The following is a 14,267-nucleotide window of genomic DNA, read 5'->3' on the forward strand; positions in this document are numbered from 1 at the left end:
GGGTTGCTGCAGGAAGGAGAACTCTTTCCGAAATCAAAAGACGCAAGGAGTGCCAGGGTAGAGTTCACAATTCCCATGGATGAACCCTTAATGGTGGATAGACAAGGAACTAGAAGGGTTTCTCTACCAGCACATTGGCCTCAAGTAGCTTTGTATGTTATGAAATACATTACATGTGAAGGGCGATATTCAAATCTGCATCCACCTCATTTTAAATTACTTAGTCATCTGCGGCATGGCCGGCAAGTGAATGTTCCTAATTTATTATACCACGTCATTTCTACAAGTGCTAAGAAGACACGAAAAAATGGAAATCGCTCTGTTAGCCATCATGGATTGGTTAAGCTACTTGTACAATGGTCCCTGAGAGATGTTTCACAAATGGAATGGGGTGTATTTGAGGATATACAACAATTTAGGGTTGATGATGCCCTTGTTGCAGATAACCCGCCAGTTGAAGAAGAGAATGTTGTAGATAATCTGCTGGTTGAAGAAGATAATGTTGCAGATAACCCGCAGGTTGAAGATGAGGATTTGCTTGTTGCTGAAGGAGCCACGATTATAATGGAAGAAAATATTAGAGTGGAATCAATTGAAGAACAACCCTCTACTTCTCTTCAAAGAGATTTTCTAGTTTTGTGAAGGAAAGGAAAAGAGTTAGAAAGGGGTGAAACAGATAAAGAAATTATTACCCAGCCGCAGGTAACTCAGATTCCTCCTGCAGCTGAGAGGCGTAGGACAAAAATAAAAACTCCTACAGCCATTCCAAAAGTTTATGTAAGAAGAACATGTAGCAAGACATAGAAGACTCATCCTGTGGGTAATCCGACAGAGGTTATTGTAGTGGAAACTTCAGAAGAAGGAAGCCCTGCGGAGGATGAAATTCAAGAAAATGTTGTTGAGGATAAACTAGCAAATCTCGCTTCTATGGCACTGCAATTTGAAGAAACTATTGAAGATATTCTCCAATAGCTCGAGGAAAATATTGGAGATATGCCAGCTCAGATTAAGGAGTTTATTGAAGAAATCCCGCGATCTAAGGTAGTATCTATTAGACCTCCTTCATCCCTATGTATTTTATCTATTGCTTTAACATGTTATAGACAATGGGAAATAGAGAAGGATAACAAAATTGAGGAATTAGAGGCTAAGGTAGAAATAAATTATGGTATGGTTCCTGAGTTGATGCAGTGTAGGGCACCTCCAAGAGTTTATGCAGTACATTTGAAAGAGTGGTATCTGAACTTCAAACTAAACCGCATTGTTAGGGACCTTAATCCCTCTTTAGAAACACCTAAAGAATTATTTTATGCTTATCAAACCTCTCCACCTGCTGTGAATAATTTTCTATGTGAATTATACTTACATAATTATGATGTACCCTCAGACAGGGAGTGGAACCCTTTATTGTATACTGGGGATATCTATATCAAAGCTTTAATGTCATAGATCCAAAATGAGATTATCATAGGGCCACAAGCCAAGGAGTATGAAAAATTAGAGCTTGACTATCCATTACCATTGATAAGGGAATCATAAGCACCAAGGGTTCTTTATTATGATTGGCAGAAGTTACTGGTAAGAGATGATGTTAGGAAATTAGTGCTTCCAATGAGAGAGGAAGTCTATCAAGCATATGAGCATTTGGTTCAGACTGACAGGACAACTACAATAGAAGGGTTAACTCAGTGCTGGAATAATCTATTGGAATAGTTAAAATAGGGAGAACCTTACTCACTACAAATTTTCATGCAGCCATGCAAAGAGCCCCCAGATACATACAATTAGGCAAGGAGAAAACCAACAACTAGCTACCATTAATCTTTCAACCTCCAATCCTTATGTGGCAACTTTTGGCATGTCAGCCTATAGAGAAGAACTATGATGCAGTCCCAGAAGAAACAACTAGATGGTCCAAGCTGGAAAAAATGAAAAGATTTTATTGGAATTTGGCTTCAGGGGGATAGGTCAGGGCATCGTTGGTGATTTAAGAGTTACATCGAGAATCAAAAATTTTCCTTTTGCTATAGGATCAACAAACTCTTAAAGTTGGGGGGCATGATAAGTTGAGACTTTGTCATGTTTTTATCATCAAAACTCTTAGGTTTTTGATATCTTTTGGTTTACATGGTAGTAGTGAAGTATTGTAAATTGACTATATGTATTCCATGTGTTAAACCTGAACTTATAAAATCATGTTTGAACTTTCTCGGTCTATTCCTGCAGCTATGCCATTTATTCCTACAGCCAAGTGAATTATTCCTGTTTCTATGCGGATCATTTAGGGTAATGTCATATGTGAATTAATGAATGTATTAATTAGTAAAATCCGTATGCATGTCCTTGTATGTTGTTTTTGTTTTAGTGCAGATAATAAATGATGTTGCAGTGGATATTCTCCTTTCACGCCTAAAGAAGGATGAATCACGTAAGAAATAACTAGAGATCAAAGTGAAGAGGAGCCAAGCGAGCACAAGGCAAGGCATGAGCGGAGCACCTAGGCAGCACTATGAAAGTTTAACTCTAGTGGGCATTGAGTTTTCAAAACATCGCTACAACATGCAAATACTATGGTTTGGTTTAGATCCACGTTTCCTGCAGCCAAGCTCTAGTTATCTTCTTCATCTGTCAATCATCTGCCTCTTCTTCTAGGCATGATTTGAGTTGTCCATTGTAGTTGATCTTTTCTTTATAATAAGCTTTTCCTTTTTCTTAGAGGTTAGAAAAAATAGAAAGGAATAGAGCAGAGAATTTTGATAAGCATTCTGGAGTTTTTCTTTTAGAACATGTAATCATTTTCAGGAAGCAATGAATGAAAGATATGTTGTTGTGATCTGTTAAGAGTATTTTTCTGGAAGCTTGATATCACTCATCCAAGGGGGCCCACTTGGTGAGTGATCCTATGTTTATGTTCATTGAAATTAGTTCTTCTTTAGTTACAGTAGAAGTTCATGCCTTGACTGTTCCTGCAGCCACTGGAAATAGATCCGCTGACTATTCCTGCAGCCAAGCCAGAATAGAGTGATTTTTGTTATTTATATTAGATCATTCCAGCATTGTTTTTATAAGTTTTCCTATAGCCTTCTATGATTTCCATTCTTGCCTTTCCTTTTTGCATAATGTTAGTTATTGTAGAAATGCAAAATACCCATTGAAGGAGCTTAGTACATATATAGTGCAGACCCATTTCAAGTTTTATGTCCTTGGGTTGATAACTAAATGAACGCTAGCCATGAAAATAGTAAGTTTACTAGATGAATGTCCAAACTTCAGTTTGAGATTTCAATTAGAGTTATTATTATTATAGTTGGAGTAGACAACAGAGAGGAACAACTTGTCATTTGTTGAAGCTACTAGGACAATGCTGATACAAGGAGGTTTAGCAAAAACCTTTTGGAGAGAAGTTGTCAGCATAGTTGTCTACATTATGAACTAAGTTCTAGTGAAGAGAGGTAAGGACAAGACTCCTTATGGATATTGGTATGGAAGATCACCTGATGTTAGCTATTTTAAGATATTTGGAAGCAAATTTTTTATTAAGAGAGGTGATTACATTAGCAAATTTGAGGCTAAGAGTGATGAAGGTATATTTATTGGCCATTCCACCAAGAGTAAGGCCTACATGTGTTTTAACAACTAGACACAGAGAATTGTTGAGAGTGTTGATGTTCAAGTGGATGAATTTCCTGAAGTATCAGAAGGAACTGGTTTAGAGAAAAAGGATGAAGATCCTTGCATTTTGTTTTTGGAACCAGAAACTGTGAAATCTAAAACCGGCAAAGCAAATTCTAATGCACATGTTCAACCAAAACATATAAATTCAAAAGAAGATGATGATAATGAAGAAGCTAAACCTGAAGATAATGATCATGTTATTCCTAGATATGTGAGACTGAATCACAACCCTGAACAAATTATTGGGGATAAGGATGTTGGAGTACTAACCAGAAGGAGAATCATAGAGAATTCTTGCATGATCTCCACTATTGAACCAAGAACTACTAAGGAGGCATTTGGTGATGATCATTGGGTTAAAGCTATGGAAGAGGAATTGGATCAAATTGAGAAGAACAACACTTGGACCCTAGTACCCCGATCGGTAAATAAAAATGTTATAGGTACTAAATGGGTATACAGGAACAAGTTGAATGAAGATGGTGTTGTAGTTCGCAACAAGGCAAGGTTGGTTTGCAAGGGTTATGTGCAAGAAGAAGGAGAAGACTATGGCAAAACTTTTGCACCAGTAGCAAGACTGGAAGGTGTCAGAACTTTACTTGCATTTGCAGCCCATAAGAAATTAAAGGTATACCAGATGGATTTTAAGACTGCATTTTTTATTGGGATATTGGAAGAAGAAGTATACATAGAGTAGCCAGATGGTTATGCTTTGACTGATGAGAAAGACATGGTATGCAGATTGCATAAAGATTTATATGGATTAAAGCAAACACCAAGAGCATGGTATGAAAGGATTCATACACATTTGATGAAGATAGGTTTTCTAAGAACCAGTGATAGCAATAACATATCTCAAGTCTGACAGAGATGAAATACTGGTTAGTGAAGTATTTGTTGATGATATCATATTTGGAGGTAATGATGTCATGAGCAACAGTTTTGCAGATGAAATGAAAAATGAGTTTGAAATGTCTTTAGTAGGGGAAATAAAAAAATTTGTAGGCTTGTAGATACAACAAATGAAGAATGGTATTTTCATCACATAGTCTAAGTATGTGAAAGAGGTTTTGAAGACATTTGACATGAGTGATTGTAAACCTATTGGGACACCAATGGTTACAGGTTGTAAGTTGTCTAAGGAAGATGAATCTAAGTCTTTTGATGAGAAGGAATATAGGTCAATGATTGGAAAATCACACTATGTTGTTCATAGCAGACCAGACATAGCTCATGCAGTTGGCATAGTTGCTAGATTCCAAAAGAATTCTAAGGCAACACATCCGATAGCAACCAAGAGAATTTTTAGATACTTAAAAGGTACTGTTGACTATGGCTAATGGTATCCATATGGAGGAAACTTTGATTTGAAGGTGCACACAGATGCTAATTGGGTAGGAAATATTGATGACCGGAAAAGTACAACCGGTGGAGCATTTTTTCTTGGAGGAAGGCTTGTTTCATGGAATAGTAAAAAGTAGAGTTGTACTTCACAATCTACTGCTGAAGCTAAGTATGTTGAAGCTTATATGAATTGCACATAGGCTATTTGGATGAGAAACATCTTGGAAGGTTTTAAGATGAAGATTTCAGAACCTATAAAAATTTTATGTGATAATACAAGTGCCATAAATATTTCCAAGAATCATGTTTTGCACACATGAACCAAACACATTGAATTAAAGTATCATTTCTTGAGGGAAAAAGTGCAAAGCAAAGATGTTATCTTAGAGCATGTTTCTACCAAGAGCAACTTGCAGATATATTTACCAAACCTCTACCTAAGACTACATTTGAGTATCTTAGAAGTAAACTAGGGGTTGTACCCCTTCATGAGGTTAGTTGAGCATAATGTTGATTACATCAATCCCTGAACCACTTGCAGAATTTTACAAGGATTGGTGTAGAAGTGGATGTATTCCACAGAGGGAGCATCAAGTTGCAGTATGTTGTTGATGCACAGTGAAAATTTGACATTACATGTTATACTTTCAATTTGATATTGCTCTCAAAGGGGGAGAATAATAATGTGATTAAGGGAAGGAAAAATAGTGACAAGCTGAAGACATGGAGTGCATGGTGAATACTTGGTAATGTAAACCAAGATTCCTATTCACAAACACAGCAATAATCAATGGTATTGATATTTGTATTTCCATCAATGCCAAAGGGGATATTGTTGGCATTTGCATGAATATTGTATTAATGATATGTTATATTGTCATTGATGTCAATTGAACCAGTAATCATATTGTTGTAATATTGTTATTGTAACCGGTAGGAAGAATTTGTGAGGAGAACCGGTAACCGGTGTAAAGGTGTAAACCTTATCTATTGTTATAACCGGTAAACCCTACCAATTTTTTTTGTTAAACCTTAACCAATTAAGGTTGTTGAATTGGTTATGTTGGTTTATGATCAATGTTGAGCAGTAATGATGGCGACATGTATGGTCATTGTATGAAGACAAGTTCAAATTTTTTTGGCTTGTTGTTTGTCTAGGGAATCAGGAAATGTATTGCATCTAATGCAAACCACATGATGAGTTACTGAGCTCAATGAAGTGGTAATCAAGGAGCAGTTAAGGTTTTATTGATTGATGTGTAGAGATTGCTATGTAATCCTGATAGTTTTGATACTTAATATAAGTAGAGATCCAATAACCAACAAGATGAGAGGGGGAGGTGAATCAAACAAACTTAATCTTCCATAAAAACATCAGATTCAACCTCGGTAACATAAATATCAGTAATATAACCAAAACTATTAAACATGCAAACTCAAAAGCATATGAACAATATAATCCTTATAACACCAAATTTAATGTGGAAACCCAAATAGGGAAACACCACTGTGGGATTTTGGACCCACTAAGAAATATACTCTTCTAGAGTATGCTCGGTTAAAAGCAAATCTTGTTAAAGATTACAAACACAGTGCTAGATGTGACCCGGTTAAGGGATTTCCCTCAGATCTGTTAGGATCTTCACTTTGTTAGAAGTGACCTTGTTAAAGTATTTCAAACACTCAATTAGAATGTCACCTTGCTAGAGGGTTTACATATAAGACTGTTAAGTCCACTCTGTTAAGAGATTTCTGTCACTTTCACAAAATAACAGTAATAAAAATCTATAGCAACTTCACATCTAAAATGCTAAAGCAGATTCCTATTTGTTCAATACAATCTAGACATAGAACTAATCTTGTCTATCTGCTAGGCTTCTATACTCTATTATCCTAACAGGTCTTTAAGCTTCTGTGCTCGGTAATCACTATGTAGAATCCCTGTGCATACACTTGCCCACATGCATCATTTATCAACAGTTTCCTATTTATAAACAATTAGGTAATCGCTTATTCTCCTTGATCACATTTCCCATGATCAATCATAGCCATCAGATATTCAATCTTGTCTAGGTTCAATGCATCTTTCGATCTGAAAATGTTTTACCCCACCTAGGAACTTGCATACATTTCTTGGAACTTATGCTAGGGTATTGCGGTTCAATATGAGCTGTAGATCTTCATGCCAACTTTCCATTGCCTTAGGTTTGTTAACAAACTTCTTCCACGACTCACCAATCATTTGATCCACTCCAGTGCATCAGCTTCCTTCATTAAATACTGCTTGTAAACATTTAATGCATTATGTTATAGCTCGGTTACAACTCGGTGAATACTAAACTCCACTTGGTAGACATTCTGCCTTCATTAACTGATAGCGATAACCTTAGGGTTTACCGACTAGGTTCTTTGCTTGATAACATAGTATAGTATTAACCTTTACAATTTACAACATATATATGATGTTAAAACAATCTAAACATCATGATCTCATCATTGTCTGACTCGGTAATAGTTGCCCATTGAATACCTTATTCATCCCCTTATTCATCATATTCTTTCATGTGTCTTTTACCGACATCTATAAACTCTTCAAATCATACTTCTCAAGATATGGCAACATCATACTGAATTAGAAAATCAATTTCTTGACATTAGTGACAAAATAATAATATCAAGATAGTAAAACATCTTTAATTAGTTATATCCGTAATCATCAACAACCTTCTCAATATCCTTATTGAAATGCCAACAATATTTCATTGTCTGTTATAATGCAATATTGCCAACAATCTCCCCCTTTGGCATTGATGGCAAAACCAATTGATTTGACCTTAAAAGATTTGGATTGCTGTGATTCTAAAATGCTGAAATGCTCTCTCCCATACATTAGACTTCTCTTTTGTTTTCAGTCTTCATTTCAATCTGTAGTCTTCTCTCAGTCTTCTCCCCTGATAGGTCTTCTCCGCTATATTAGTCTTCTCCCCCTTTGACAACAATGCCAAAAAGTAAAGAACTAAAACATAATGTCTTTCTGTAAGAAGTTATTTCCTATTGTTCTGTATCAACTGAGTCTCGGTCAGAGAATTTGTCTTCAATTCCTGTTCCCTGTATTGTTTCCTGTATTATTTCCTGACACCTTTAGAAAACATCCTAAAGTATATAAATCAGCATCAACTCCCAAAAGATATTCAATAGAGTCATCATATTGATGCTTTCACTGAACTCAGTCAGTGAGTAGAAGATAGGGGTAGGACCCCTAACTTACTTCTGAGATATTCAAAAGTGTCCTTTGGTAGTGTCTTGGTGAAGATATCTACTATTTGATCCTTTGTGCTAACATATTCCAAAACCACTTTCTTCTCTTGAGCTTCTTCTCTAAGATAATGATATTTGATAGATATGTGCTTTGTCTTAGAGTGCATAACAGGATTCTTTGAAATATTAATGGCACTAGTATTGTCATAGAATATAGTTACTGGCTCGATAACTTTCTCATTTATACCTTCCAACAATTGTTTGATCCATGCAATGTTGGTACAATTCAGTGTTGTAGCAACATATTTAGCTTATGCTGTTGACTGTGAAAGACATCGTTGTTTCTTGCTAAGCCAACTCACTAGTCTTTCTCCTAAAAAGAAAGCTCCTCCACTTGTGCTTTTTCTGTCATCAATGTTGCCTACCCAATCAGCATCAGTATAAACTTTTAAATCAAAATCATTTCCTTTCTGATATACTATGCCATAATCCTCTGTGCCTTTCAAGTATCTAAAAATTCTTTTGATTGCTGTCATGTGTGTTTCCTTAGGATCTGCAGAGAATCTTGCAACTATACCTACTGCATGTGCTATGCCTAGTCTGCTGTGAACAACATATTGTAGTTTTCCAATCATGGATCAGTAGAGTGTCTCATCAACAGATGCATATTCATCATTCTTAGATAATTTACAGTTGGTAGTCATAGGAGTACTTACTGGTTTTGAATCCTCCATTCCAAATTTCTTCAAGATTTCCTTTATGTACTTGGATTGAGTAATGAAAATCTCATTTTTCATTTGCAGTATCTGTAAACCTATAAAATACTTTATCTCACCGATTAATGACATCTCAAATTCTTTGCTCATTTCATTTCCAAAGTTCTTGCATAAAGAGTCATTTCCACAAAGTATAATATCGTCAACAAATATGGCTGAGATCAGTATTCCATTTTCATCATTCTTCATGTACATGTTGTTGTTCTCACTTGTCCTTATAAAATCAACCTTAATCAAATAAGAGAGCAATCTTTCATACCATGCTCTTGGTGCTTTTTTCAAATCATATAAAGCTTTGTTCAATTTACATACTTGATCTTTATTCTTGTCTTCAACAAATCCTTCAGGTTGTTCAATGAAAACTTCTTCTTCTAATATTCCATTCAGAAATGCAGATTTGACATCCATTTGATATACCTTGAAGTTCTTGAAAGCAACATAAGCCAACAATGTTCTTACTCCTTCAAGTCTAGCAATAGGTACAAAAGTTTCACCATAATCAATTCCTTCTTCTTGACCATAACCTTTGCAAACTAGTCTTGCTTTGTTTCGAATGACTTCTCCTTTTTCATTTAGCTTGTTTATGAAAATCCACTTTGTACCGATTACATTTTTATCCTTTGTTCTTGGGATTAGTGTCCATGTGTCATTCTTCTTGATTTGATCAATCTCTTCTGTCATAGCATTTACCCAATCTTCACTGTTAAATGCCTCTTTCACTATTCTTGGTTCAAATTCAGATATCAAACATGTGTTCTATCTCAGTTTGTTCCTTGTCATCACTGGATCATCCTTATCTCCTATAATCTAACTTGGTGCATGATGTCTTCTGACATACTTGGCTAATACAAGCTTAGTAGGTTTTGTATGATCTTCTTCATCACTCGGTAACTGGATATTCTCTTCATTTTCTTCAACAGTTTTCTCTGTAAGACTTGTTAGTTGAACATAGACAAATTCATCATAGTCTTCTGGTTCCTTGGAATTTCCTTCATCATTTCTTTCTACAAATTCATCAATTTTTACATTTGCACTTTCTACTATTTTGTTAGATGATTTGATCAGACATTTAAATGATTTGCTTCTGGAAGAATAACCTAGAAATGTTCCTTCTTCACTTTTCTTATCAAACTTTCCATTTCTATCATCTTTATGAAAATAGCATCTACTTCCAAAGATTTTAAAATAACTAACATTAGGTTTCTTATCATACCAGATTTCATATGGTGTCTTCAAAGTACCTTTCTTCAATTGAACTCGGTTCAAGGTGTAAACAACTATGCTTATGGCTTCTCTCCAAAATGTTTGTGGCACCTTCTTTTCAATCATCAGTGTTCTAGCACAATCCACAATAGATCTATTTCTTCTCTCAGCTATTCCATTCTGCTGTGGATTTCTCGGTGCAGAGACTTGTCTTTTAATACCATGATCATTGCAAAATAAGTTGAACTCATCAAATGTGAACTCTCCTCCTCTATCTGATCTAAGACATTTCAGTTGTCTTCCTGTTTCATTTTCAACTCTTGCCTTGTACCATTTAAGCATTTGAAAAGCTTCTGATTTTTCTTTTAAAAATATTACTGACATCATCCTTGAATAGTCATCCACAAATAATATGAAATACTTATCACCATAATAACTTTGAACTTTCACATGACCACAAAGACCAGTGTGCACAAGATCTAAAATTCCCTTAGAACTGTAAGACTTACTTTTAAATCTTGATCTCGTCATCTTACCCATCTGGCATCCTTGGCACATAGCATTCTTAGGTTTTTCAAGACTTGGTAGACCTCTTACTCGGTGCTTCTTACTTATTTTGATCAGATTATCAAAATTTACATGACAAAACGTTTTATGCCATAACCAGGTATCATCTATCTTTGCATACAAACACTTATTCTTAGTTGAGTCAAGGTGAAATGTGTTACCTTTTTTTTGTGTCCCGGTAGCAGCTAACTTTCCATTCTTGTCATGAACTTTGACAATTCCTTTTTGAAATTCTATTTGGTAACCTGTGTTGTTTAGCTGTGCTACACTCAACAAATTGTATTTCAAACCTTCAACCCAATAAACATCATTCCATCTTGCATTATCAAGAAGTGTTATAGATCCTTTACCTCTTACTGGACATGGTGCATCATTACCAAATCTAACATAGCCTCCATCATAATCTTCTAACATAACAAACTTGTGTTTATCTCCTATCATATGATGTGAGCATCCACTATCTATAATCCAAGAATCATTAGTGTTTATGTGAAATATTAGGGATTTTTATCCATACCTTTCTTCATCTAAGCCATCCTTGATAGCCACATAAACTACTTCCTTTGTATCAGTCTCATCTGATTTATCATCATTAGATTCCTCATCAGCTATTAAGCATGTCTTTCTATCTCTTCTTCTAAAGTCTCAGTGTCCTCTGTAATGATTATCTTTCTATCTGTCATCTCAGTAATCTCTCTTTTCAGTAAAATCTTTGTCAGGATAGTTAGAAGCCATATGTCCTATCTTATCACAATTGAAACATTTCAAAGGTAGTTTTCCTTTATACTTACCTTTGCCTCTCGATAACCTTCTGGCTAATAGTGCTTCAAACTCTTCTTGCTTTCTGATTTCCTCATATAGTTTGTGTACTTCTTCCATGTTCTTTTGAAATCTTTCACTTGCTCCACTATGATCTCCTTTAGAGTACTTATACTTTCTTTCATTGTAATCATTAGATTCATCAAGATGAAAAGAACTAAATGCAGATTCAACTTTATTTACCGAAGATCCATTGTTATCAAAATTACTTAACTCAAATGCATGTAGCTTACCAATAGTAGCATCCAAAGAAACTGGCATATTAGGTACAGACCTCAATTCATTGACTGCAGAAACTTGGATTGCATAAGTCGGTAGAAGGGTTCTTAACAGCTTACTTGTTATGTCCTTTTCTTCAATAGTTCCACCTGCTCCTTTGATTTGATTGACAATCTCCTTTAGTCTTGTACTGTACTAAGTTATGTTCTCACCTTTGTTCATCCTTATAGATTCAAGTTGTCCTCTTAGACTAACTACTTTTTCTCTTTGAACATGTTCATCTCCTCCATATACTGATATGAGCTTATCCCACATTGCCTTTGCATCATTGCAGCCTTCTAGATCATTAAACTCTGAATCGGTCAGTGCAGATGTTATTTCAATCATTGCTTGGATATGTTCTTGCTTCGCCTTTATCTCTTCCATAGTCAAAGGATAGGTGCTCGATGAAACAAAGTCATTCTCTAGATAGTATATAGCATATTCTCCAACTCCTGATAGATGTAGCTTCATTCTTTTCTGCCATGTAGAGAAACTTGACTTGTTTAGCTTCGGTGCATCCCTCGTATACATCTTTGGATCTTTAACTCAAGTGCCTTTAAACTTTCCTTCCGAAGTCCAAAGCTCTGATACCAATTGATAGTTCTGATACTTAATATAAGTAAAAATCCAATAACCAACAAGATGAGGGGGGGACGGTGAATCATACAAACTTAATCTTCCATAAAAACATCAGATTCAACCTTGGTAACATAAATATTAGTAATATAACCAAAACTGTTAAACATGCAAACTCAAAAGCATATGAACAATATAATCCTCATAACACTAGATTTAACGTGGAAACCCAAATAGGGAAAAATGACTATGGGATTTTGGACCCACTAAGAAATATACTCTTCTAGAGTATGCTCGGTTAAAAGAAAATCCTGTTAAAGATTACAAACACATTGCTAGATGTGACCCGGTTAAGGGATTTTCCTCAGATCTGTTAGGATCTTCACTTTGTTAGAAGTGACCTTGTTAAAGGATTTCAAACACTCAATCAGAATGTCACCTTGCTAGAGGGTTTACATATAAGACTGTTAAGTCCACTCGGTTAAGAGATTTTCTGTCGCTTTCACAAAATAACAGTAATAAAAATCTATCTGCAACTTCATATCTAAAATGCTAAAGTAGATTCCTATTTGTTCAATACAATCTAGACATAGAACTAATCTTGTCTATCTGCTGGGCTTCTATACTCTGTTATCCTAACAGGTCTTCAAGCTTCTGTGCTCGGTAATCACTATGTAGCATCCTTGTGCATACACTTGCCCGCATGCATCATTTATCAACAGTTTCCTATTTATAAACAATTAGGTAACCACTTAATCTCCTTGATCACATTTCCCATGATCAATCATAGCCATCAGCTCTTCAATCTTGTCCAGGTTCAATGCATCTTTCGATCTGAGAATATTTTACCCCGCCTAGGAACTTGCATACAATTCTTGGAACTTATGCTAGGGTATTGTGGTTCAATCTGAGTTGTAGATCTTCATGCCGACTTTCCATTGCCTTAGATTCATTAACAAACTTCTTGCACAGCTCACCAATAATTTGATCTGCTCCAGCTCATCAGCTTCCTTCATTAAATACCACATGTAAACATTTAATGCATTCTGTTATAGCTCGGTTACAACTCAGTAACAACTCGGTGAATACTAAACTCCACTCGGTAGACATTCCGCCTTCATTAACCGATAGCGATAACCTTAGTGTTTACCGACTAAGTTCCTTAGGGTTTATCGACTAGGTTCTTTGCTTGATAACATAGTATAGTATTAACCTTTACAATTTACAACATATGTATGATGTTAAAACAATCTAAACATCATGATCTCATCATTGTATGAGTCAGTAATAGTTGCCCATTGAATACCTTATTAATCCCCTTATTCATCATATTCTTTCCTGTGTCTTTTATCGACATCTATAAACTCTTGAAATCATACTTCTCAAGATATTGCAACATCATACTAAATTAGAAAATCAATTTCTTGACATCAGTGACAAAATAATAATATCAAGATAGTAAAACATCTTTAATTAGTTATATCCATAATCATCAACAACCTTCTCAATATCCTTATTGAAATGCCAACAATCTTTCATTGTCTATTATAATGCAATATTACCAACAAATCCAACACTCATACTTGAACTGACTTGTTTGTAATCTCTATGAGAGAATTAGGTTTTTGTTGTGTTACCGACCTGGTTGATTTGTTTATAAGGTTGATAAAGTTGTCTAGTTGAAGGTGTTGGTAGAGATTAGTTGAGTGTGTGGTTGCCGAACCAGATGATGAGTTTGCAGTTTGAGTAAAGATAGATAGGAGCTTAAAAGGATATGATCAAGCAAGT

Source organism: Cryptomeria japonica, chromosome 6 (genome assembly GCF_030272615.1).
Source record: "Cryptomeria japonica chromosome 6, Sugi_1.0, whole genome shotgun sequence".
NCBI classification, from domain to species: Eukaryota; Viridiplantae; Streptophyta; class Pinopsida; order Cupressales; family Cupressaceae; genus Cryptomeria; species Cryptomeria japonica.